The 26858-nt window shown below is 36.6% G+C and overlaps 1 pseudogene; it reads left to right on the plus strand.

Moving 5' to 3' along the window:
- Positions 1-2670: 2670 nt before the first annotated feature.
- On the plus strand, positions 2671-9514 carry Prl8a1 (prolactin family 8, subfamily a, member 1; annotated as a pseudogene).
- Positions 9515-26858: the final 17344 nt, after the last annotated feature.

Raw genomic sequence — 26858 nt, forward strand, 5'->3', positions numbered from 1 at the left:
CCTATCAATAAATGGGGTACAGAGATAAACAAAGAATTCTCAGCTAAGCAATAGCAGATGGCTGAGAAGTACCTGAATTAATGTTCAACATCCTTAGTCATCAGGGAAATACAAATCAAAACAACCCTGAGATTCCACTTCACACTAGTCAGAATGGCTAAGATGAAAAACTCAGGTGACAAGAGATGCTGGTGAAGATGGAAAGAGGAACACTCCTCCACTGTTGGCGGTATTGCAAGCTGGTACAACCACTCTAGAAATCAGTCTGGAGTTTCCGCAGAACATTGGACATTAACCTTGGGACCCATCTCTGCCATTCCTAGGTATGTATTCAAATTATGCTCCAACATACATCAAAGACACTTGCTCCACTATGTTCATAGCAGTTTTATTTATAATGTACCCACATGCCCTTCAACAATGGAATGGATACAGAACATGTGTTACACAATGGAGTACTACTTAGTTATCAAAATCAATGACATCATGAAAATCATAGGCAAGTGAATAGAACTAAAAATAGAACTAAAAGTATCATCCTGGATGAAGTAACCCAATCACACACACACAAAACACACACACACACACACACACACACACACGCACACGCACACGCACACACACACACACACACACACACACGTATATTGTATGCTCTCACTGATAAGTGAATAGTATCCCAAAAGCTTGCATTACCCAAGATACAAACCACACACCATATGCACCTGAAGAAGTATGATGAAAGTGCTGATGCCTCAGTCCTTCTTAAAAGTAAAAACAAAAGTATACATAGGAGACAAAGTTTGGAGCAGAGACTGAAGGAATAGCCATTCAGAGCCTGTATTACCTGAGGATCCAGCATATATATATATATATATACAGTCACAGTGATTAGACAATATTGATGATGCCAAGAAGTGCATGTTGACAGGGTCCTGACAAAGCTGTTTCCTGAGAGGCTCAGCTAGAGCATGCCAAATACAGATTTGAATGCTAGCAGCAAGCCATTCAAATGAGAACAGGGTCCCGTTGAAAGAAGTATAGAAAGGATTGAAGGAGTTAAAAGAGCTTGCATCCCCATAAAACCAACAATACCAACCTAACTTAGCTCCCAAGGACTAAACCACTACCCAAAGGTTACACATCGACAGACCCATGGCTCCTGCTGCATATGTAGCAGAGGATGGCCTTGTTGGGCACTAATGGGAAAAGAAGCCATTGTTCCTGCCCACACTGGGGATGTCATGGCAGAAATGAAGAAAGTGGGTGTGGTTGGAGAGGGGAACACCCTTATAGAAGAAGGGGAGAGGATTGGATAGAGGGCATATAGGTAGAAAAGTGGGAATGGGAACAACATTTGAAATGTAAATATAAAATATCCAATAAATGAACAAAACAAAAATCTACAAGAGTTTGCTTTTAGAGACTTTTCAACGGTGGTATTATTGTCCAAGGGCTACCATTAACAGTAAGTATACAAAACTACACTCACTAGTGCAATAGTGGCACAATTTGTTTTTGTGCAATTAACAAACTTCTGATATGATTAAGACCATTAGCAAGGAATTAATCAGTTCTTGGCATTTTAAGTCAAACAGTCATTTTTGAAAGGATTCAGGTTCTAGAGTTAAATAAGTTTCTCTGTTAAATACATTTGACATCTTCAAAACGTCTTTTACATATCTAAATTAAGCATGAAGATAATTAGAACTGTCAGTTTAATTCATAGAAAAGTAGTCTTTACTAATTGCATTCCATGGTGTTCAAATACTCAAAAATGAATCCCTATCTGTTCATAAATATTATGAGACAGATAATAGAAAAATTCTAGAGTGAAAGAAGTTGAAGCAATCACAAAAAAAAAAAAATTCCTTCTGGCCTAATATGACATTCTCTCATGAGGCAGCTAAGATGGCTTCAGAGATTTTAAAAATAAGTTTGACAACAATCAATTTATAGAAGGAAGCAAAAAGGAATCATACAGACACAGATAAGGCTGTTGTAATAAAATGGTTATCATTGCCTGAAGATAGAAAGATATGGAGCATGAATAAGTGATTCTGTACGTGACTTCTTGTTGTTTCATGGTTGTGCATGCCCTTTGGCTTATTTGCTAGATAAGAATACATAAGAACAGGAAACTAATGGAATGTAGTTTCACAGTCAAACTCATCCTACTTAGGAAGTCCTCAAAGATGGAGCTGCCATTGAGTCAACCTCACTTCCTTAAGTAAATCCCTCTACCCCTCTGCGTCTTTAAATTCAAGTATCCAGTTAAGTGGTTCTTTGAGTTTGTTTGAATGGAAGTCTTTCTTTGGAATCTTTGATGTTCTATTGGGTGTGAAAAGATATTTGTTCATAGATAACCAGGAGAAAAACTCAGCATAGATCTTTTAATACTTTTCTGAAATTTCTTTTTATGAAATAAACTAAACAAGGGATGGAGACAATTGGACTAGAAGTTCTCATGGTCCTTTAACTTGAGACATGTGGCAATGTTCAAAGAAAGTCTGTGTTGTCTTTTCTATTGAAGTGAGAGTAGAAGGAAAGTGTTACTGCTGTCCAATGAGTAGAATTGATGGGAATCATTAAGCAGCTTCCAATGTACCTTCTCAGAACCGATAATGCAGCTCAAAAGGACAATGTTTTGGAGCTTGGGAAGGTGGAACAATGGAGGATATAAAGTCCATGTGTCCAATTCCTGTCATCTCAAGGCAGAAGAAACAGAGTTGCGATTGTGAGTATTGTATATGAGTTTTCCCACTGGAATAAATCCAAAGAGTTTTTATGTTCTGAAGCCTGAAGTAGACAAAGATGTCAAATTATGTCTTACAGTGTTCTCAAGTTTAGAAGAAACCAAATGACCTCAGAAAATGGAAGAAAAATGGGGTGCTATAAAAGTTCCATACTTTATAGGTAATATTTGCTGTTTGAAAGGTATGATACTAAAAATATTTTAAATGAAATAGGAAGCCATTTTTATGTTTGTATATTTTTTCAGAATTTTATGTGTGAATACTGTGTTATATCACATATCTAGTTCTTCACCAACCCATTTCCATGGTCCCTTTCAAGCTCAGGGATTTTAAAAAAGTATCAATACTGTTACATTTATAGATAAATATAAACAACTTGTTTAATTCATTTAATATTGATTAAATTGGTATGATTCTAGTGCTGTGCTGACCACTTGGTTTTGAATAATCACATAAAGTCCACTTTCTTGCAATAAACATTCTTGACCTCCACCCCTTATATTCATTCTTCTCCTTACTCTATGACTTTTTACTCTGCCTTAAGTGTAAAGCTACTCTTGTTGTGCCTAATGTGTTACTATTTGTAGGTTGAAACTAATCATTGTCACAATTTTAAAAGTGAGTACTTCAGAGAGAAAAAAGTAGATCAAGTCAATCTACCAAAGGCTGATATAATGTCATAGTGACAAAGTTTATGCTTTACCAATAATGACCATGACCTCTGATAGAACTAAGACTCAGAATTGTGACTGTGTTATCTGCCAGAAAGATGTGGAATATTATCTCTATGACAATGTGAGGGACAAAGTAGTTATGTTGGGGTTCTGAATTCTACATTAACCAATAAGTAGCCATTAAGAATTTTTTTACAATGGAAGACCTTTCCTTATGGATATATTCAGATTAAAATTATATAAACCTAATCTCCTCACAGAGTTACTATGCAGATCAACTTTAAAGGAAATGATCTGAAGTTTTTGATGAAATGAAATTTGGTAGAGCATAAGTTAGCAACAATAAAATGATGTCCTTTTCAGGAGAATATTCTTGTCACCTTCTGTGTTAGTGATTATCATTTGTTTGCTTATTGAAAAACATGTAGAAGAAGCAAATCGGTAAACTGTGCTATCCTTTCCCATCAGTGTCCAAACCATTGATTTCAGTCATGAAGCTTAAAAATTACAAATCTTCATAAATTTGGAAACTGAAAATGAGCTCAAATGCCAAGGAAACTAAGTCGTCTAAAAATAATGTAACATAAAAGCTTAGAATTAATTTCAGTTCCTGATATTTGAAAAATTCAGAACTACGTCTGAAACAATACAATGGTAAATCAACTACTTCTCAAACTATTGAAAAGAAAAACACAATTACTTGCCTAGGTCGTCACAGTGATTTTTACTGCCATTCCATATATGCAATACTGAGTCTTTCAGAAAAAAAAGAAAGGAAGGAAGGAAGGAGAAGGGAAGGGAAGGGAACAAAGGAAGGAAGGATGGAAGAAAGAGAGAAAGAGAGAGAAAGAGAGAGAGAGAGAGAGAGAGAGAGAGAGAGAGAGAGAAAGAGAGAGAGAAAATGGACAGATAAAATTTTCCTGAATCAGTTGGGTCTTGGAAAACTTAGATTAGTCCATGGTCTTTAAGTGGCTCCTGTTTCTATATAGCAGGCACATTCCTATTGCTGTTGGTTTCTAATCTGCTTCTGTGGGAAAAAGCTGCATCAATTCCTATACGTCAGACAGAAGAGGGAGGCTGCATGGAACCTCTTTTAGAAACATTTAACAATGTCATCCAGCAAGCTGAAACCATCCGTAATCTTGCTGAGCAAATACATCAAGAGTTTGTAAGTATTTCAACCTTCCTAATAATGCTTAAACTTCACTAGAACCTGAGACACTAGGCATCATGAAACCTTCATATGTAAAGGATACCCCAACTTCTGAAACAGGGCCAAGTCCAATTGGACAGTGTCATGAATTTTATAGTGTCTAATTATATTTCCATATTTTCTCTATTTTATTTAAATTATGACATAGACCTTTAAAGTATGCCCTGGCCAAGAGTTCTCATTTCCTGTTATTGTATTCAAGACCATAAATTTCCACTGGCCATGGTCATTTAGCACACTGCAGGTACACTCTGTAGAAGATGTGCATTACAGTAAACTATACATTTGTAACAGAAATAAACTGAACCATGTGAGGAAGCAAGAAAGAAAAAAGGTGAAATAAAAAATAAAGAAGAAAGAAGGACAGAAGAAAGGCAGATAGAAGAAGGGAAGGAGGAAGGGAGTATGAAATAAGAGAGGAGGGGGGCTAAACTAAGAAACCCCTAAATACCAGGAATTGCGGTTTAAAGATTTCACTGATAGAGTTTGTCCAATATCAAGGAAGGATTAGAAGTGTATCTGATCCTTTCTTATAGATTGCTGCATATCATTTCTCAAAATCATGAGTTACAAAGGAAGTTGTAGAAATAGGCAAACCTTCAGTATGATGGGCATCAAGAGAATGTGTCTTTGTTTGCAATAAATATGTCTTCATGCTGGGTTTTTTTATTCACTAGATGTTATTTTTCTTCCCTTAACATGACTCAGTTCCACAATGAATTTTCTTCCAGATGTTTTGCAGACATTGTAAGTCCCTTCCTTTTTCCAACTGCTTCTCAAAAGGAGTCTCATGTCAATGATTGCAATGTAGATGAGAAAACAATATTTTTATTTCCAGTTCTTAATTGACAGTTTTCAACTTCTTAACCTTCAAAATAACCCATTATTTTTCAAGAATTAGCTGGTTATTTGAAATAAGTAAGATATTCTAAAGTAAATATTTTAGCAAATTGAATCATTTATTAAACAAAGAATTACTAATATCATACATGTTATTAATTATACTTTTTATTTTGTTAAAGTAGAGTTTATGTAGAGATTATTATAAAATAATCTATGTTGTAAGTTATTTTATCACAACATATACCATTTTATTGTAAAATATTATAAATGTTCATGGCTGTATGTATTTGGTGTTATAAATATTAAATTCATAACTCTGTTGTCTGGGTAAGTAAATATCACTACTTATTGACAAAAATAGGAACACTAATTCATGAGTGCTATGGTTTTGTGCTGATATACTAGAGAAAGTTGATAACTGAAACATGTAGTACTTAATTAACTCTCTCCTTTCAGTGTATGCCTTACACTGAACTTTAGGAAGATGAGAAGACAGAACGACACTGAATTAGGTGATGGGCACTTTCATAGTTCGTCAACATCTGTTTTTAAAAAGTATTTATTTTGAGAAACTGCAAAACCATCAAAATGCATTAATATTCTGGTCATGATGTTATTGATCCAATTTCTGATATCAAACTGAATTTTTGTTGTTATTTGCAGAATTCACAATTGATTTGGGAGAATAAGCTTGTTCTCAGAGTCAGAACTCACTGTCACTCTAGTATCACAAATCCCCAGATATTGGACCTGAAGACATAAATATCAGAGTGAATGTCTTTCACGGGTTTCTTACAAAACACCAGAAGCAATCTATTGTGTTTGTGGTGCTGTCACTTATGGTAGGCATTATGATGCAATAATCATGTATACAGAAAAAATGTTGGTAAAGTATAAAAAACTATCAAATTATATTGGTGGTAAATATAACTGAATACCTAATAATTGTAGCATATGCTTAGGAATACTATTTAAAGACTTTTGTTTTTGGAATGACTTTCCACTAAAATTTTACTATTTATTTATTTTATTTATCTATCAATTTATTTATTTTTACATTCCAGACTTTATTCCCTCCCAGTCTGCCCTCCGAATTTTCCAAATCCCATACCTCCCCTCATCCCCTCCCCTGTTTCCACAAGGATGTCTTCAACCCGCACCTCCCCAACCCACCAGAACTCTGAACTTCTTGGGGCCTCCAGTTTCCTGAGGGTTAGTTGTATCTTCTCTGAATGAACACGAACCCAGCAATTCTCTGTTGTATATGTGCTGGGGGCCTCATATCAGGTGATGTAAGCTTCCAGGTTGTTGGCCCAGTGTCAGAGATCACAGAGATCCAGATTATTTGAGACTGCTAGTCCTCCTACAGGATTGCCCTTCTCCTCATTTTTCTCCAGTTTATCCTTAATTTGACAGAGGTATCTGTAGCTTCTGTTCATTGGTTGGGTGCACAAATCTGCATCTAACTCTTTCAGCTCCTTGGTGCCTTTTTTGAGGGCAGTCATGATAGGTTCCTTTTAGTGAGCATCCCATATCCTCAATAACAATGTTAAATTGTAGGGACCTCCCCTTGACGTGAATCTAACTTTGGGCCTGTTGCTGGACCTTATTTCCCCAAGCTCTTCTCCATTTTAATCCCAGCACTTCACCCAGACATGAGGGATTATGGGTCAGAGATTTGACAGTAGGATAGCAACCCCATCCCTGACTTGATGCCTTGTCTTTCTTCTGGAAATGGGTACAACAAGTTCTCTCTCCTCAACACAGAGCATTTTATCTATGTCTCCCTCCTTTAAGTCCTGAGAGTCTCTTATTTCTCAGGTCTCTGGTACATTCTGCAGGTTCTTCCCAACTTCCTACCTCCTGATGTCACCTGTTTCCATTCTTTCTGCTGGCCCCTCAGGGCTTCAGTTTTTCCTGCTACCCAATGCCAGATCATGTTCTCCTCTCCTCCCAGTGCTCTTTTCCTTCCAGGTTTCTCCCTTTCTCAGCACTTGTGGTTTCTTTCTTCTTTCTCCCAAGTGAGACTGAGGCATCCTACTTGGGTCCTTCAGCTTGTTGAACTTTTGAGTTCTGTAGACTGTATCTGTATTCTGTACCTTTCTTTTGCTAATATCCACTTATTGATGAGAACACACCATGCATGTCTCTTTGAGTCTGAGTTACCTGACTCTGAGATTCCAGCTTACATACTATTTTTTAAGATGCTTTGAAGTAAATTGACCATGATTATATACTTATTCCTACATAAATGATGACAAAGTGGCTGCATTATTTTGTGTTGCTAATGGGTTCTGTATGGTAGCATTCTATATTACTGAACACTATACCCCCTTACCACCCAATTCTTCACATGCACGCACACACACACACACACACACACACACACACACACACACACACAAACATATGCTGGTTCTATTTTTATTTGTTCTCTTCATGACTTTATAATTCTCTATGCCTGAACTAAGAGCCAGATGAAGAGAATATTTTATATAGTACTAGTCTATGTTCCTTAGGATGCATCAATGCTTCAATTCATGCTGAAAAGATGTACATATCATAGGAGTTCTATTTTATGATGTGATGCCATTATTCAAACATACATATCAACCAACATTCTGCTCTGTAATAGGCAAGGAGAAAACACATTAATGAGTTCCATGCTGTTTTCATTGTATCCTTGTTGTAATTTCTTAAATTCACCTAGAAATCATAAATCTGTATTTTAATGAACAACATAATTTATTGGTGTGTATGAATCTATGAGTGAAAATGATTTGAGCCAATTGCCCCCAGCTGGTAGCATCTATCTTTCCTGCGTCGAATATTATTGACCCCTATTGAGTCCCAGCAAGACCTGTTTTACCAATTGATAAACAAATAACCAAATAATAAAGATCTCACTGAGAAGGAAGTTGTTAGAAATGTTAAGGAGAACAAAACATGATAACTTTACCTTAACGGGATAATATTAATTTATATGCAAGATAAATTGTTTTATTTTGTAGGAAATAGACTAATTTCTAAATTTTTACATTTCTGTGCTATAAAACATCTGTGTAACATGTACCACATGTACATATCAAAAATATTTCAGTTCAGCTTTTTCATATGAACATTACGTGCAACAAACTTGCTGTGCTGAGATAATTTTATTTCAGTTGTTTTATTGTGTTCTATTTTGAATACCAAAAAGTATTCAAAAATGTTGATCTATTTTGTGGGTGCCCAGATCAGCCCACTATACCACCTAGTGATTGAACTGAATGCCATGCATGATGTGCCTAAAACTATACTCTCAAATGCCAATGAGTTTGAAGAGAACAACAGAGAATTCCTGGATGATATTAGGGTATCCGCATACTCACGAAGGTAAGAAATTTCCTGATATTCTCATTCATAGAAGAGGTGGGCTGTGTAAATTTCCTAAAAGGAACACTTTAAAATACACCATCTTTCCATAGTGAAACATAGATACTGGATTTTGTGGACAATCCTCACTTAGACTGTGTTTCTTAACCTATGTAAAGGGGATTCTGTGTGATTAACTACATTAGAAGAAATGCACATGAAACTTGATCAATGATGTTAAAAGACTAACTGCTTGAGATTCTCTTGGCCTAGATAAATGATAAATGAAAACCCATGTCTTTGACTGAAGCAGCATATTTCTGAATGTATTTCCTGACTCAACACAGAAATGCAAGGAGAAAGGAACACTAAAAATATAATCACCAAATAACTATCATTTTGATTTTTAGGTGTATCCCACAGCAAAGATGAAGGAAAACTTTCCCAGATGAAACCATCTTCCATCTAAAAAATCAAATGACAAAGATAATCAAATTTTGGCTATGTTTAACCTTTCCTATGGCCTATGTGTGGATATATTCTACACTGAATTTCATCTCAGAACATTGAAGAAACTGAGAAAGATTGCTAAGTGTACATCTATCCTGTCTGCTTTGGAGATGGTGCATGGCAGTCCATTCCTGAGAACTTTTATTAAATTGTGTATCTTTTGAAAGCATGTATGTGTATAATGGAATTTTTCTTAAAAAATTAAAAGCATTTTCTTTAGAAATGTTCAAATCTAAGAAACCTATTTAATTTTTGTTCATTGAATAAAATATCTATCAAGTTTGGTTTCTTAATAAGTTTTACATAAAATTCATTTAATGACAATTAAGACACTTCTTTTTATATCTGTCTTTATGTTTGTCTGTCTATCAATCTAACATCTATCTGTATTATGTTTATCAATCACCTATCTGTCTATATGTCTGTCTATCATCTATCTATTTAACATCTATCTATCAACTGGCATCTATTTCTGTCATTTATCTCTACCTATTACCTATCAAAGATAGATATTTATTTTCATTGTCATGTATTTAGTATCTCTCTGTGATGATGGGCACATGCACAGGTGTTTGTAATAGTTAGACTTGGTTTTTAAACATACAAATCCAGAGAGAAAAATGTATCACAAAAAAATACCAAAGCTAGAGGGCAAAATAAAAGTCTAAAAACCTAAGAGGCTTTGAGAAGAAAAATAAGTAAAAGAATGAAAAGCCACAAATTACTCTGATACCTAAACCACACAAGGACCCTATCAAAAAACAGAACCACAGACAAATCTTGCTCATGAATATCGATGCAAAAATAATAAAGATCTTGCAAACTGAATCGAAGAACACATCAAAATCATGAGTCACCATGTTCAAGTAGGATTTATGCAGAAAAAAAATTGGACAAATTACAACACACCTTAATGTTAAAAGTATTCCAGAGATCAGAAATTCAAGGACGATACCTAAACATAATAAAATCAATTTACTGCAAACCAACGGCCAATATCAAATTAAATGGAGAGATACTTGAAACAATCCCACTAAAATTGGAAACAAGACAAGGATGCCAACTCTTCCCTGTATCTATTAAACACATTACTCAAAGAAAGTGCTAGCTAGAAGAATAAGACAACAAAAAGATACCAAGGGGAAACTAATTAGCAAAGAATAATTAAATATATCACTATTTGCAGATGATATGATTGTTATATGATATGATATATAGGCAACCCCCAAAATTCTACAAGAGATCATCATCAGCTAAACATCATCAGATAAACAACTTCAACAAAGTGGCCAGATATAAAATTAACTCAAATAAACCAGTAACCTTCATTTATACAAATAGTAATCAGACTAACAAAGAAATTAGGTAAACAACTCCATTCACAATAGCTATAGATAATACAAAATATCTTGGGGTAACTCTAACCAAACAAGTGAAAGAGCTGTACGATAAGAACTTCAAGTCTCTTAAGAAAGAAATCAAAGATCTCAAAAAATGGAGATATCGCCAATGCTCATGGATTGGCAGAATTAGCATAGTAAAAATGGCCTCCAGGCCAAAGGCAATAACTGATTTAATGCAATCCTTATCAAAATCCCAATACAATTCTTCAATGACATGGAAAGAGCAATTCTCAAATTCATCTGGAAAGACAAAAACCCAGAATATCGAATACAATTCTTAACAATAAAAGAGTGGCTGAGGGAATCACCATCCCAGACCTCAAGCTCTACTATAGAGCAATAGTGATAAAACTGCATGGTGTTGGTACAGAGATAGGCAGGTTAATCAATGAAATAGAATTTAAGACACAGAAAACCACACAAATTTGCACACTTGATATTTGACAAAGAAGCCAAAAATAACAATGGAAAAAAGAAAACATCTTCAATACATGGTGCTGGTCTAACTGGTTGTCTGTATGTAGAAAAATGAAAAGAGAACCATATTTGTAATCATGCACAAAGCCTAATTCCAAGAAGATCAAGGACCTCAACATAAAATCAGATATACTGAATCTAATAGAAAAGAAAGTGGGAAAGTACCTTGAACTCATTAGCACAGGGGAAATTTCCTAAACAGAACTCCAATTCCCCACACTCTAAGATCCAGAATTGATAAATGTGACTTCATGAAACTGGAATGCTTCTGTTAAGCAAAGGACATAGTCAATAAGACAAATGGGCATTCTACAGATTGGGAAAACATCTTCACTAATCCCACATCTAATACAGGGCTAATATACAAAATGTATAAAGAACACAAGAAGATAACCACCAGAAAACTAAATAACCCAATCAAAAATTGGGGTATAGAACTAAACCAAGAATTCACAACAAAAGAATTTGAAATGGTTGAAAAGCACCTAAAGAAATGCTCAAAGTCCTTAGTGAACAGAGAATTGAAAATCAAAATGACCATGAAATTCCACTTTACACCAGTCAAAATGGTTAAGATCAAAATCTCAGGTGATAACACATGTTGGCAAGAGTGTGCAGAAAGAGTAACACTGCTTCATTGATGGTGGGATTGCAAACTGCTACAACCACTCTAGAAATCAATTTAGAGGTTCCTCCGAAAATTGGAAATAGACTTAGCTAAATAATAGATATCACTTAGTGGTATCCAGACATACCACTCTTGGGAAAATACTCGAAAGATGATCCACAATGCCAAAGGGGAACTCTTCCACTATGCTCATAGAAGCCTTATCTGTGATAACCAGAAACAACACAGATGTCTAACCCCCCAAAAAAATACAGAAAATATAGTTCATTTACACATTGGAATACTACTCAGCTATTAAGAATGATGATATCCTGAGTTTTACAGACCAATGGATGGAAATAGAAAATATCCTGAGTTGGATAACTCAGACCCAAAAGGACATGTGTGATATGTTCTCACTAAGAACTGGATATATTGGCAAAAAAGTACAAAATACCCAAGGTACAATCCACCCAACTCATAAAGGTGAACAAGCTGAAGAGTCCAAGTGAGGATTCCTCAGTTCCACTTGGTAGGGAGGAGAAAGTAACCACAATGGGATGGGAGGAAGGAAGAGGGGAGGGAAAGTGGTGAAGAGCCAAACAATATATGGTATTTGATGGGGGAAAAGGAATGAAGTCCTGAGAGCCAGCAGAAAGAATGGAAACAACAGACTTCTGAATGGAGGAGGTTGGGAGGAACCTCCAAAATGTACCAGAGACCGGGGAAATGAGATAATCTCAGAACTCAAAATGGGGACTTTATATAAAATACTTTATACTGGGGAGAGGGAACTTGTTGAACCAACCTCACGCAGAAAGACAAGGCTTCAAGTCAGGAATGGGGTTGATATCCCACAATCAAAACTGTGACTCATACTCCATCCTGTCTGAAAGAAATGTAGAGATTGAAATAGAGAAGAGCCTGAGTATATAAGGTCCAACAACACACCCCAAGTGGAATCCACGTCAAGGGGAGACCCCATGATCTAATATGATTACTGAGGATATAGGACACTCACAAAAAGTGGCCTATTATAGCTGCCCTCCAAAAGAGCCAACAAGCAGCTGAAAGAATCAGATGCAGATATTTAGACCCAACCAATGGACAGAAGCTACAGACCCCTCTGTTAAATTAGGGAAAAGCAGGAGGAAACTGAGGAAGAAAATCCTGTAGGAGGACCAGCAGTCTCAATTAACCTGGATCTCTGAGATCTCTCAGTCACTGGATCACCAACCAGGCAGCATACACCAGCTGATGTGAGGCTCCCAACCCATATAACAGCAGAGGACTCTCAGGTCTTTTTCAGTCAGAGAAGATGTACCTAAACCTTAAGAGACTGGAGGCACCAGGAAGTGTAGAGGTCTGGTGGGGTGTGGGAGTGGGAACATCCTCATGGAGGAAACAGGGAGGAGGAATAGAATGTAGGACTGTCAGAGGATGGACAATGATGGGAATAAAATCTAGAGTGTAAAAATAAATTAAAAAATTAAAAAAAGAAATCTGTCCATAGTGAGTCATACTCATGTGAATGTGATACAAAATATTAAGTTCTGCCTGAATAGACTCCTGGAGATACATGTTTCAACATGACAAGAATAAATCCCTTTGCACTTATAGGTTAGATTTACTTCTAAATACTTGCATTCATAAAGATCACATTAATAATGTCAGGAGATATGAGAGTCTCATTGGCAAAGATTATGGCCAATATTTTACCTGCATAATCTCTTCTTTAGCTATGGATTTGCATAAGATAATGCTTAAAATCGAAAAGACTATTTAGAATCTAGGTGATTGATGCATGATTGTAAATATCATTTGCAAAGTGCTAGTTCAGTGAAGCCTAGAATATGAAAGAGTTAAGCCCAGGGCTCATTAGAAAGCAAAGGTAGTAAGACATATGCATTGTCAAGTAAGACTTTTCAATGAAAATGCTGACAATATGGCAAGTATGGTGATATGAACCTCTGAAAGTCTATAAAGATTTGCTAACAGTTCTCTACTAGGTAGAAGATGAGCCAGTAGTTCCTACTGCACTCCCTATAATACAGGGTACTTCTTGCAGTAAATACTAAAAAATAATTTACCTTTTATCCTGCACTAGTGCTAATACCTGTAGCACCACATGGTACTGCAGGGTATCTTTATCCCAGCAGCTCAATGCTGCCTCCAGGTATTCTCAGACTCAGGCAGTCTGAGAGCCATCCCAGTGAGGCACCTTGCCACACTAGTCCCTAGAGGTAGTACCAGCACTGGAGCACCATTTGAAACTTAACATTATTTATCTCTGGTTAGGATATCTCAAGGCAACTCTCTACACCAGCTACCCAGTAAACTTAAGACTCAAAAAACTATAGCCCAACACTCTGATTTATATGTTAAATTCTGAATTTGCAGTACATCCACTCAATAAACTCACAAACAAATGTTAAAGGCATAAACCGCACACCTAGATAAAATAAATTGACTTATAGAAATCCATCCTCTAAGAAATATGCATAACTACCTAGGGTCCTTTAAATCCACCTGGATCTAGGTCATCCATGTCTGTGTCTATCTTGATTCTCCCACTTTCCCTTCCCTCTCACGTTACAAAAACTTTGTCCCCACCTTACTTTCTTACTATCCAATCATGGCCATGACCTAACTTGTGCCAGCCCTCATCTGCATATATACATCAACCTATACACACCACTAGAAACAACAAGTTTATTGATGTTGCCTTCCGTCAAATGATAATACAAATGCTATGAAGACCTAATTTTAAAAAATGGGTTTGTTCACCAATGGCTTATGCTCTAAGATCAAGAATCGACAAATGGGATCTCATAAAACAGCAAAGCTTCTGTAAGGCAAAGGACACTGTGGTTAGGACAAAACGGCAATCAACAGATTGGGAAAAGATCTTTACCAATCCTACAACAGATAGAGGCCTTATATCCAAAATATACAAAGAACTCAAGAAGTTAGACCGCAGGGAAACAAATAACACTATTAAAAAATGGGGTTCAGAGCTAAACAAAGAATTCACAGCTGAGGAATGCCAAATGGCTGAGAAACACCTAAAGAAATGTTCAACATCTGTAGTCATAAGGGAAATGCAAATCAAAACAACCCTGAGATTTCACCTCACACCAGTGAGAATGGCTAAGATCAAAAACTCAGGGGACAACAGATGCTGGCGAGGATGTGGAGGAAGAGGAACACTCCTCCATTGTTGGTGGGATTGCAAACTGGTACAACCATTCTGGAAATCAGTCTGGAGGTTCCTCAGAAAATTGGACATTGAACTGCCTGAGGATCCAGCTATACCTCTCTTGGGCATATACCCAAAAGATGCCCCAATATATAAAAAAGACACGTGCTCCACTATGTTCATTGCAGCCTTATTTATAATAGCCAGAAGCTGAAAAGAACCAGATGCCTTTCAACAGAGGAATGGATACAGAAAATGTGGTACATCTACACAATGGAATATTACTCAGCTATCAAAAACAACGACTTCATGAAATTCGTAGGCAAATGGTTGGAACTGGAAAACATCATCCTGAGTGAGCTAACCCCATCACAGAAAGACATACATGGTATGCACTCATTGATAAGTGGCTATTAGCCCAAATGCTTGAATTACCCTAGATGCCTAGAACAAATGAAACTCAAGACGGATGATCAAAATGTGAATGCTTCACTCCTTCTTTAAAAGGGGAACAAGAATACCCTTGGCAGGGAAGAGAGAGGCAAAGATTAAAACAGAGACTGAAGGAACACCCATTCAGAGCCTGCCCCACATGTGGCCCATAAATATACAGCCACCCAATTAGACAAGATGGATGAAGCAAAGAAGTGCAGACCGACAGGAGCCGGATGTAGATCTCTCCTGAGAGACACAGCCAGAATACAGCAAATACAGAGGCGAATGCCAGCAGCAAACCACTGAACTGAGAATAGGACCCCCATTGAAGGAATCAGAGAAAGAACTGGAAGAGCTTGAAGGGGCTCGAGACCCTATATGTACAACAATGCCAAGCAACCAGAGCTTCCAGGGACTAAGCCACTACCCAAAGACTGTACATGGACTGACCCTGGACTCTGACCTCATAGGTAGCAATGAATATCCTAGTAAGAGCACCAGTGGAAGGGGAAGCCCTGGGTCATGCTAAGACTGAACCCCCAGTGAACTAGACTGTTGGGGGGAGGGCGGCAATGGGGGGAGGGTTGGGAGGGGAACACCCATAAGGAAGGGGAGGGAGGAGGAGGATGTTTGCCCGGATACCGGGAAAGGGAATAACACTCGAAATGTATATAAGAAATACTCAAGTTAATAAAAAAAAATGGGTTTGTTGGTTTCTTATCTCTTTTTGTGAACACGACTAGAATTCATCACTATACTTAAATCCTTGGGTTCTGGAATACTAAGCTAACAGTGGCAAATGAGTTGATGAATCACTGAGTATAAAAGGGATATTCCTTGCCTTTGGGATAGGCAATTATTGTTACCTCAGAAAATCCTCTGTGTATAATTCTCCCAAGTAGATAGAAATGCTTGAAGTAGATGAAGTAACATGGATGCATGATGCACATTCATTTCAAATTTCCTGCGCCAGGAGATAAACTGCATGTTGACCTTGTATGGTTGACCAAAGGGGAGTCTATGCAGAAGAAATTATTCAACCAAACCAGGACCCTTTCTAAAATTTTGCTGACAGATAGACAACTCTATGTCACAATGCCATACTAAGGATTGTGAATAAAATTGGAAAACAACAGGAGAAGCAATAAGTTTGAAAGATCTGAATGGGCCCTGCTCCTTCTTGCTACTTGTCTGCATGCCAACTCTTGCTAATCATACATTGGGAGCTCAGATGAAGAATTCTAATCAGTTCATAGAGCTGCCTGTGGACTATAGGCTTGAAAACGAAGTAAGGATATCATCCATGCTACTCGATATATGTGTCTGCTTTGGATGAAATCACTGTAACATGTGTGAGGCTTGCCCATGATATGTAATATTATTGCTAAGATTTAAATGATGTTCATGCAGATGCAGAATCAAAAAGTGAATGTGTTGGTTATAGAACTGAAAACCATAAGTCTACAGAACTAGTGAAACTCTAGAAAGCTTCTGTTAAATAAAGGCAACTTCTACACAGCTTCCTCATGTGGTGAGACATCAGGAAGGATACTAAAGGTAATTGCAAAATAGTTTGTAAGATAGTACATACCTGAAGGAGCATATTCATGTGAAAGCTATTTGTTTGTTCAATATAATCCCAGTTTTCAAAGTAAATTACATCTCTAAGTCTTATTTGAAGGATGGATTTCTGAGGCCACTGTCACTATTAATTCTACTGCATCTACTGTTAGATGTATACTTGAAGTAACTGGTGGAACCCAGTGCTGAAGACAGTATTGAAAATTTGGCTAGGATTGAAGTGGAAACATATTCATGTTTATTGAGTTTCACTGTCTGGAAGCATGGTGTAGTTGGTCTGTGTAGAATTTTGGCAATGGTCCTATAGTCCAGGTGTTATTTCCAGCAATAATTATAAACAAGTTATAGAGTTATAGTCAGCCAGGGTACGGTGGGACAGTTGTTTGTGGTGCAGTGAATAAATTTCTGATATGATTTAAGTCCAATTCTAAGGAAAGAATCAGTAATACACACACACACACACACACACACACACACACACACACACACACACACACATATATATATATATACACATATATATATATACACACACACACGCACACACACATAACTATGTTTATATAAGCACTCACATATGTGCACACATCAAATTTCAGATAGAAAATGGTGATGAGATTCAAAATTATATATTACTGAAAATATAAGAATTATGGTATTGAGGCTGGAGAGATGCCTCTGCAGTTAAGAGCATTGGGTTTTCTTCCAAAGGAGCCAGGTTCAATTCCCAGCATCCACATATAATTTCATACTCTTTATAACTATATTTCCAATGTTTATAAATCCCCACATAATACAGGAAGGAGTACATACATGAAAATCACTAATTAATATTTACTATGTTATAAATCATTAAAAAGAATTAAGGTATCTGTGTGCACATGTACTAACAGAAGTTGTTGGCTTTTATTTCCTGGATTTTAGATATTATGATTTTTTGGAAAAGGCCTCAGAATTCTTTATGTTCTGAAGTCTAAGTATACAGTGAGAGTTTATTTGTGTTGTATGTTTTGCGAGTATAGCATAGGGCAAACGTATTTCAAGCAGGAAGGTAGTTTTCTGAAAACTGTTCTTTGTAGGTGATATTTTCAATAAAAACTCCTTTCTGATTAAATTAATTTAATGAAGAAGAATATGAAAAATTACTTTATGTTATCTTAGAATGTAGAATACTATAGATTGTAAAGAAGGCAATTTATCTATGAATATATATTGTATGCAATCAATTTTTGAAAGCATGAAATTTATCTTAACTGAAGTGATTCATATAGGCAAGGACACATTGCTGCCCCCTTCCCCTCACATGATGAGTTTTGAGATCTTGTTAAATGAATCATCCCTTCTTAGTGGCTCCTGTTTCTTAGGGACATTTGCTGATCATTGTGTCAAGCACGATGTTGTGGGAATAGTGGCCTCTCTTCAGAGTGGTATACAGAAGATGGATGCTCAGAGGTTTCTTTCCATGAACTATTGGAGCACAGTGCCATATTTTCTGAATACATATATAAACTTGCTTCAAAAATGTATAGCAATTTGTAGGAGCCTTACCTGCTCTGACTTTCTCAAAAGACAAATGTGTAAACTTCAGTAGATCCAGTTTATTCAATAAAAGGTCAAGTTAAGGTAGAAATAAGTAGTATCTTCTTGATGGGTATATGTTATCTGATCAAAGGCAAATGAAGTCAAGAAGAGAAAAAAAGGGATGAGTCTTTAATAAAATGGGCATTTAAGAACGTGTCTCTGTTTGCAATAAATATGTATATATTTTTATTCATGAGTTTTGTTATTCACTCCTTTTGTCTTGTCTAAGATTATCAGTGACTTCTCATTAAAGAAGTCACACAAATTTGTCATTCTATATTCACTAAAAAGGAGATTTTGATGCACCTGAGAGCAGAGATAAGACTAACACTTCTGCTGTGAGGGACCCGCCAGGTGCCCTTAGGACATACAAAGTCAGGAGCAGTCTAGGAAAGGACACTTCCAGTTTCTACTAGTGCCTGGAGCTGACCTGTTCCAACAGCCCTCTGTACCCAGATCCAACTGGGAGAAAGCTGATCTCCAGGGGTCCTGACACACCCAGTGACAACCAGATGGCAAGTGGCGAGGGCAAAAAACTAAGCAACAGAAACCAAGACTACTTGAAAACTTCAGAGCCAAGTTCTCCCATGAAACCAAATACGGGACATCACAATACACAGGAAAAGAAAGATTTAGATTTAAAATCACATCTCATGATGATGATAGAGACTTTAAGAAGGACATAAACAACTCCCTTAAAGAAATACATAACACAGGTAAATAGGTAGAAGTCTTTAAAGAGGAAACACAAGTATCCATTAAAGAATTGCAGGAAAATACAAGCAAACAAGGAACAAATCGAACAAAACCATCCAGGATCTAAAAGTAGAAATAGGAACAATAAAGAAATCACAAAGGGAGGTAGAAAGCCTAGAAAAGAGATTGGGAGTCATAGATGCAAGCAAGAAAATACAAAAGATAGAAGAGAGAACTTCTGGTGCAGAAGACACAATAGAAAAAATTGACACAACCATCAGAGAAAATGTAAAATGCAAAAAGCTCCTAACCAAAATATTCAGGAAATACAGGTCACAATGAGAAGATCAAACCTAACTATAATAGTTATATAAGAAAGCAAAGATTCCCAGCTTAAAGGGAGAGTAAGTATCTTCATCTAAATTATAGGGAAAAACTTCCCTAACCTAAAGAAAGAAATGCCTATATACATAAAAGAAACCTACATCACTCCAAATAGATTGAACCAGAAAAGAAAACACTCCCATCACATACTAGTCAAAACACCAGACCCACAAACAAACAAACAAACAAACAAACAAACAAGAATAATAAAAGCCATAAGGGATAAAGGAAAAGTAACATATAAAGGCAGACCTATTAGAATTACACCAGACCTCTCACTAGAGACTATGAAAGCCAGAAGATCCTGGCAGGTGTCAAACAGACTCTGGGAAAACACAAATGCCAACCCAGGCTATTATATCCAAAGATTTTCAATTAATGTAGATGGAAAAGCCAAGATATTCCAAGACAAAACTAAACTTACACAATATCTTTCCAAAAATCCAACCCTACAAAGGATAATAGATAGAAATCTTGAGCACAGGAAGAGAAACGAAACTCCAGAATATGCAAGAAACAAACACAAAATTAGAGAGCCACACAAATATAATTCCTCATCAAACAACATAAATAACAGGAAACAGCAATCAATATTCCTTAATATCTCTTAACATCAATGGACTCAATCCCGCACCCCCCACAAAAGACATAGACTAACAGACTGGCTATGGAAAGAGGAGTTAGCATTTATTTTACCCTTAACATTTTTTATTGGATACTTTTTATTCACATTTCAAATGTTGTTCCCTTTCCCGGGTTCCTGTCCATGAGTCCCCTAATCCCGCTCCCCTTCTTCTATAAGGGTGCAAATCCACTCCTCCTTACTGGATCCCACATTCCCTTACACTGGGGGTACAATTTTGGCAGGACCAAGGGCTTCTCCTTCTATTTGTGCCCAATGAGGCCATCCTCTGCTACATATGCAGTTGCAGTTCATGTATAGTCTTTGGGTAGTGATTTAGTCCCTGGAAGGTCTGGTTAGTTGCCATTGTTGTTATGGGGTAGCAAGTCCTTTCAACCCTTTCAATACTTTCTTTAATTTCGCCAACGGGGTCCCGTTCTGAGATCAGTGGTTTGCTGCTAGCATTCACCTCTGTATTTGACATGTTCTGGCTGTGTCTCTCAGGAGAAATCTATATCTGGTTCCTTTCAGCATGCACTTCTTAGCTTCATCAATCTTATCTAGATTTGTTCTCCCTTTTAAGAAGGAGTGAAGTACCCCCAATATGTTCATCCTTTTTGTTGAGCTTCTTGTGGTCTGTGGATTGTTTCTTGGGTAATTCGAGCATTTGTGCTAATATCCACTTATTTGTGATTGCATACCGTGTGTGTTTTTCTGTGATTGGGTTACATCACTCAGAATGATATTTTCACATTTAATCCAATTGTCTATGAATTTCATGCAGTCACTGTTTTTGATAGCTAAGTAGCACTCCATTGTATATATGTATACATTTTCTGAATCCATTCCTCTCTCATAGGGCATCTGGGTTCTTTCCAGCTTCTGGCTATTATAAACATGGCTGCTATGAACATAATGGAGTATGTGTCATTGTTATATTTTTGAGCATGTTTTTGGTATGTGCCCAGGAGAGCTATAGCTGGGTCTTCAGTTATTGCAATGTCCAATTTTCTGAGGAACCTCCAGACTGATTTTCAGAGTGGTTGTACCAGTTCGCAATGCCACCAAAAATGGAGGAGTGTTCCTCTTAATCTACATCCTGGCCAGCATCTGCTGTCATCTGAGTTTTTGATCTTAGCCATTCTGACTGGTATGAGGTAGAATCTCAGGGTTGTTTTGATTTGCATTTCCCTAATGACTTAGGATGTTGAACATTTCTTTTGGTGCTTCTCAGCCATTTGATATTCTCAGCTGAGAATTCTTCGTTTAGTTCTGTACTCAATATTTTAATAGAACTTCTTGAGTTCTTTGCATATTTTGGATATTAGCCCTCTATTAGATGTAGTATTGGCAAAGATCTTTTTCAAATAGAAAGAGAGTGGGTATCCTTGTGTAGTCCCTGATTTTAGTGGGATTGCTTCAAGTTTCTCTCCATTGAGTTTAATGTTAGCTACTGGTTTAATATATATTTCTTTTACTATGTTTATGTATGAGCCTTGAATTCCTGATTTTTCCAGGACTTTTATGATAAAGGGATGTTGAATTATGTCAAATGATTTCTCAGCATCTAATGAAATGATCATGTCGGTTTTTTCTTTGAGTTTGTTTATGTAATGGATTACATGGATGGATTTCCATATATTGAAAGGCATCTCTGGAATGAAGTCTACTTGATCATGATGAATGATCATTTTGGTGTATTCTTGGATTTGGTTTGCAAGAATATTATTATTTTTGCATCTATATTCATAAGGGAACTTGGACTGAAGTTCTGTTTCTATGTTGGGTCTTTGTGAGGTTTAGGTATGAGCAAAATTACTGCTTCATAGAAGAAATTTGGTAGTGCTTTGACTATTTCTATTTTGTGGAATATTTTTGACAGTATTGACATGAGTTCTTCTATGAAGGTATCAGAATTCTATGATAAAATTCTGGACAAAACCCATTGGTCCTGAGCTCTTTTTGTTAGGAGACTTTTAATAAGTGCTTCGATTTCTTTAGGAGTTATTTGGTTTTTTAGATGGTTTATGTGTTCCTGATTTAATTTTTGGTGCATGGTATTGGTGTAGAAGAGTGTCCAATTCCTCCAAATTTTCCAGTTTTGTTGAATATGGGCTTTTGTAGTAGGATCTGATGATTTTTTAACTTTCTCATATTCTGTAGTTATGTCTTCCTTTTCATTTCTGATTTTGCTAAATTTGGACACACTGTGCCCTCTGGTTAGTCTGGCTAAGGGTTTATTTGTCATGTTGATTTTCCCAAAGAACCAGCTCCTGGTTTTGTTGATTCTTTGTATAGCTCTTTTTCTTCTACTTGGTTGATTTCAGCCCAGAACATGATTATTTCCTGCCTTCTACTCCTTTTGTGTGTATATGCTTCTTTTTCTTCTAGAGTTTTGAGGTGATCTATCAAGCTGCAGATATATGCTCTCTCTCTTTTTTTTTTTTTTTTGCAGGCTCTATGAGTTTTCCTCTTATCACTGCTTTCATTGTGTCCAATAAGTTTGGCTACATTGCACTTTCATTTTCAATACATTCTAAGAAGTCTGCAACTTTATATTTTATTTCATCTTTGGCCAAGTTATCATTGAGTCGAGCATTTTTCAACTTCCATGTATATGTTGGCATTCTGAAGTTATTGTTGTTATTGAAGACCAGCCTTAGTCTGTGGTGATCTAATAGGGTGAATAGGATTATTTCTATATTCCTGTTTCTCTTGAGCCTGTTTTGTGACCAATTACATTGTCAATTTTGAAGAAGGTATTATGAGGTGCTGAGAAGAAGATATATTCTTTCATTTTGGGATGGAATGTTATATATATATATATATATATATATATATATATATATATATATATATATATATATATGTTAAGTCCATTTGGTTTATAACTTCTGTTAGTTTCTCTATGTCTCCATTTAATTTCTGTTTCCATGATCTTTCCATTGATGAAAGTGGAGTGCTAAAATTTCCTACTATTATTGTGTGAGGTTCAATACATGGTTTGAGTTTTAGTAAGTTTTATTTTAAGAATGAAGGTGTGCTTGCATTTGAAGCATAGATATTTATGATTGAGAGTTCATCTCAGTAGATTTTTTTCTTTGATGAATATGAAGTGTCCTTTTCTATCCTTTTTTGATGATTTTTGGTTGAACGTTGATTTTATTTGATTTGAGAATAGCTTCTACAGCTTGTTTCTTTGGACCATTTGCTTGGAAATTTGTTTCCAGCCTTTGACTCTGAGGTAGTGTCTGTTTTTTTCCCTGAGATGTGTTTCCTGTATGCAGCAAAATTCTGTGTCCACTTTACATATCCAGTCTGTTAGTCTATGTCTTATTTTGGGGGAATTGAGTCCATTAGAGTTGAGAGATATTAAGGAATAATGATTCTTGCTTCCTCTTATTTTCATATTTAGAAATGCAGTTATGTTTGTCTGTCTCTCTTCTTTTGGTTTCCTTGCAAAGAGATTACTTTCTTGCTTATTCTATGGTATAGTTTCCCTCCTTGTGTTGGAGTTTTCCATCTATTATCTTTTGTAGGGCTGGATTTGTAGAAAGATTGTGTAACTTGGTTTGGTCATGGAATATCTTGGTTCCTCCATCTATGTTAATTGAGAGTTTTGCTGGATATAGTAGCCTGGGCTGGCATTTGTGTTCTCTTAGGGTACATATGACATCTGCCCAGGATCTTCTGGCTTCCATATTCTCTGGTTGAGAAGTCTGGTGTAACTCTGATAGGTCTGCCTTTATATGTTACTTGTCCTTTTTTCCCTTACTGCTTTTAATATTCTTTCTCTGTTTTGTGCATTTGGTGCTTTGACTATAATGTGACAGGAGGAATTTCTTTTCTGGTCCAATCTATTTGGAGTTCTGTAGGCTTCTTATATGTTTATGAGAATCTCTTTCTTTAGGTTAGGGAATTTTTCTTCTATGATTTTGTTGAAGATATTTACTGGCCCTTAAGTTTGGGAGTCTTCCCTCTCTTCTATTCCTATTATCCTTAGGTTTCATCTTCTCATTGTGTCCTGAATTTCCTGTATGTTTTGCACTAGGAGATTTTGCCTTTTATATTATCTTTGACAGTAGTGTTAATGTTTTCTATGGTATCTTCTGCCACTGAGATTCTCTCTTCTAGCTTTTGTATTCTGTTGGTGATGTTTGCATCTATGAATCCTGATCACTTCCCTAGATTTTCTATCTCCAGGATTGTCTCCCTTCAGGTTGTCTCTGGTGTTAGCTTGTCTTTTGTTCTCTGACATTGACTTGATCCTCCTGTAGGCATTTGTGTCAGCACTCCTCTAGACCTGTTTTCCTGCTTGTTTTTCTTTCAGCAGATTCTGAGAACAGAGAGCATACCTCTCAGGTCTGTAGTCAGACAAGCACTCCTGGCAACTTACTTTTAGCTCACACTGCAGGCAGAAACCAGAAGGGCCCTGTGCCTGACTGCCCCTAGGTCCCTGTGCCCAGGGGGCACAGAGGCATTAGATGATTCTCTATTGTGTCAGGAATGTGGGCAGTCAGTATTCTCTACTGAGTTCTAAGGAATGTCTGCACTTATGAGGGTCCAGCTCTCTCCCTCATGGGATTTGGTTGCAAGGAGCTTTTTTACCTGTTCAGTTCAGTTCTAGGCACAGACAGGAACAGCAGGTTCCTGTTAGTAACTGCTCCTATATCCCTGTATCCAGAGGCACTATGCAGTTTCTTCTTGGGCCAGGGATATGGGCAAAGATGGGAACAAGTGACAATCTGTCCTGCATTCTTAGGATTATCCACACTTCTTGGAGTTCAGCTTTCTTCCCCATGGGATTTAAGAGAAGGGAACTTGGGATAGGTTTAGATGAGTTCTGGGCACAGCCAGAAACCGGAAGTAGCCTGTCCCAGAGGACTTCTGCATTCATGTGTCCTGAGTCCACCAGGCAGGTCACTTGGAGCAGAAAAGTTGGACTTTCCTCTGCTCTCAGGTGTAGTCACTGGCTTGCAGGTCTTAGCGCCAGGACTTAGCATTTTGCTGCATGCAGAAAATACAATTCAGTGACAAAGATAGACACTACCTCAAAGTAAAACACTGGAAAACAATTTTCCAAGCATATGGTCCCAAAATTCAAGATGGAGTATCCATTCTAATATCGAATAAAATGGACTTTCAACCAAAAGTTATCAGAAAAAAAGGAAGGACATTTCATATACATCAAAGGAAAAGTCCATCAAGATAAACTCTCAACCAGGAATATCTATGCTCCAAATGCAAGATCACCTTTGATGAATATCAAAGAAACCTTACTAAAGCTCAAAGCACACACTGGAGCTCAAACAATAAAAGTGACAGAGTTCAGCATCCCACTATCAGCAATGAACGGATCATGGAAGCAGAAACTAAACAGAGACATAAAGAAATTAACAGAAGTTATGAACCAAATGGATATGTATAAAAAGTTTCATCCTAACACAAAAGAATATACCTTCTTTTCATCACCTCATGATACCTTTTCCAAAATTGACCATATAATTGGTCACAAAGGAGTCCACAGCAAATACAAATAGATTGAAATAATCCCATGCATCCTATCAGATCATCATGGAATAAGGCTGGTCTTCAATAATAACAAAAACAACAAAAGTCCACAGACACATGGAAGCTGAAAAGTGCTTTACTTCATGATAACTATGCCAAGGGAACATAAAGAAATAAAAGAATTTTTACAATTTAATGAAAATGAAGGCACAACATATCCAAACTTATGGGACACAATGAAAGAACTGCTAAGAGGAACACCTATAGATCTGAGAGTCTCGAAAATGAATCTAGAGAGAGCATACACTAGGAGCTTGACAGCCCATCTGAAAGCTCTAGAACAAAAGGAAGCAAATGCATCCAAGAGGATTAGAGTAGAAGGCAGAAAATAATCAAATTCAGGACTGAAATCAACCAAGTAGAACAAAAAGAACTATAAAAAGAATCACCAAATCCAGGAGCTGGTTCTTTGAGATAATCAATAAGATAGATAAATCCTTAGCCAGACTAAGAACAGGACAGTGTTCAAATTAACAAAATCAGAAATGACAAAAGAGACATAACAAAAGAAACTAAGGAAATTTCAAAATTTATCAGATCCTATTACAAAAGCCTATACTCAACAAAACTGGAAAATATGGATGAAAAGAACAATTTTCTGGACAGATACCTGGTACCAAAGTTAAATCAGAATCAGAAAAACAATCTAAAAAATTCCATAACTCTGAAAGAAACAGAAACAGCTATTAAATTCTCCCAATTATAAAACCCAGGGCCAGATGGGTTTAAAGCACAATTCTATCAGACCTTCATAGAACACCTCATACCAATACTGTCCAAACTGTGCCACAAAATACAAACAGAAGGAGTACTACCCAATTCCTTTTATGAAGCCACAATTATGCTCATACATAAACCACACAAAGATCAAACAAAGAAAGAATTTCAGACCAATTTCACTTATCAATATTTACACAAAAATGCTCAATAAAATCTCACAAATCAAATCTAA

This window comes from Rattus norvegicus, chromosome 17 (assembly GCF_021556685.1).
Source record: "Rattus norvegicus strain SHRSP/BbbUtx chromosome 17, alternate assembly SHRSP_T2T, whole genome shotgun sequence".
NCBI classification, from domain to species: domain Eukaryota; kingdom Metazoa; phylum Chordata; class Mammalia; order Rodentia; family Muridae; genus Rattus; species Rattus norvegicus.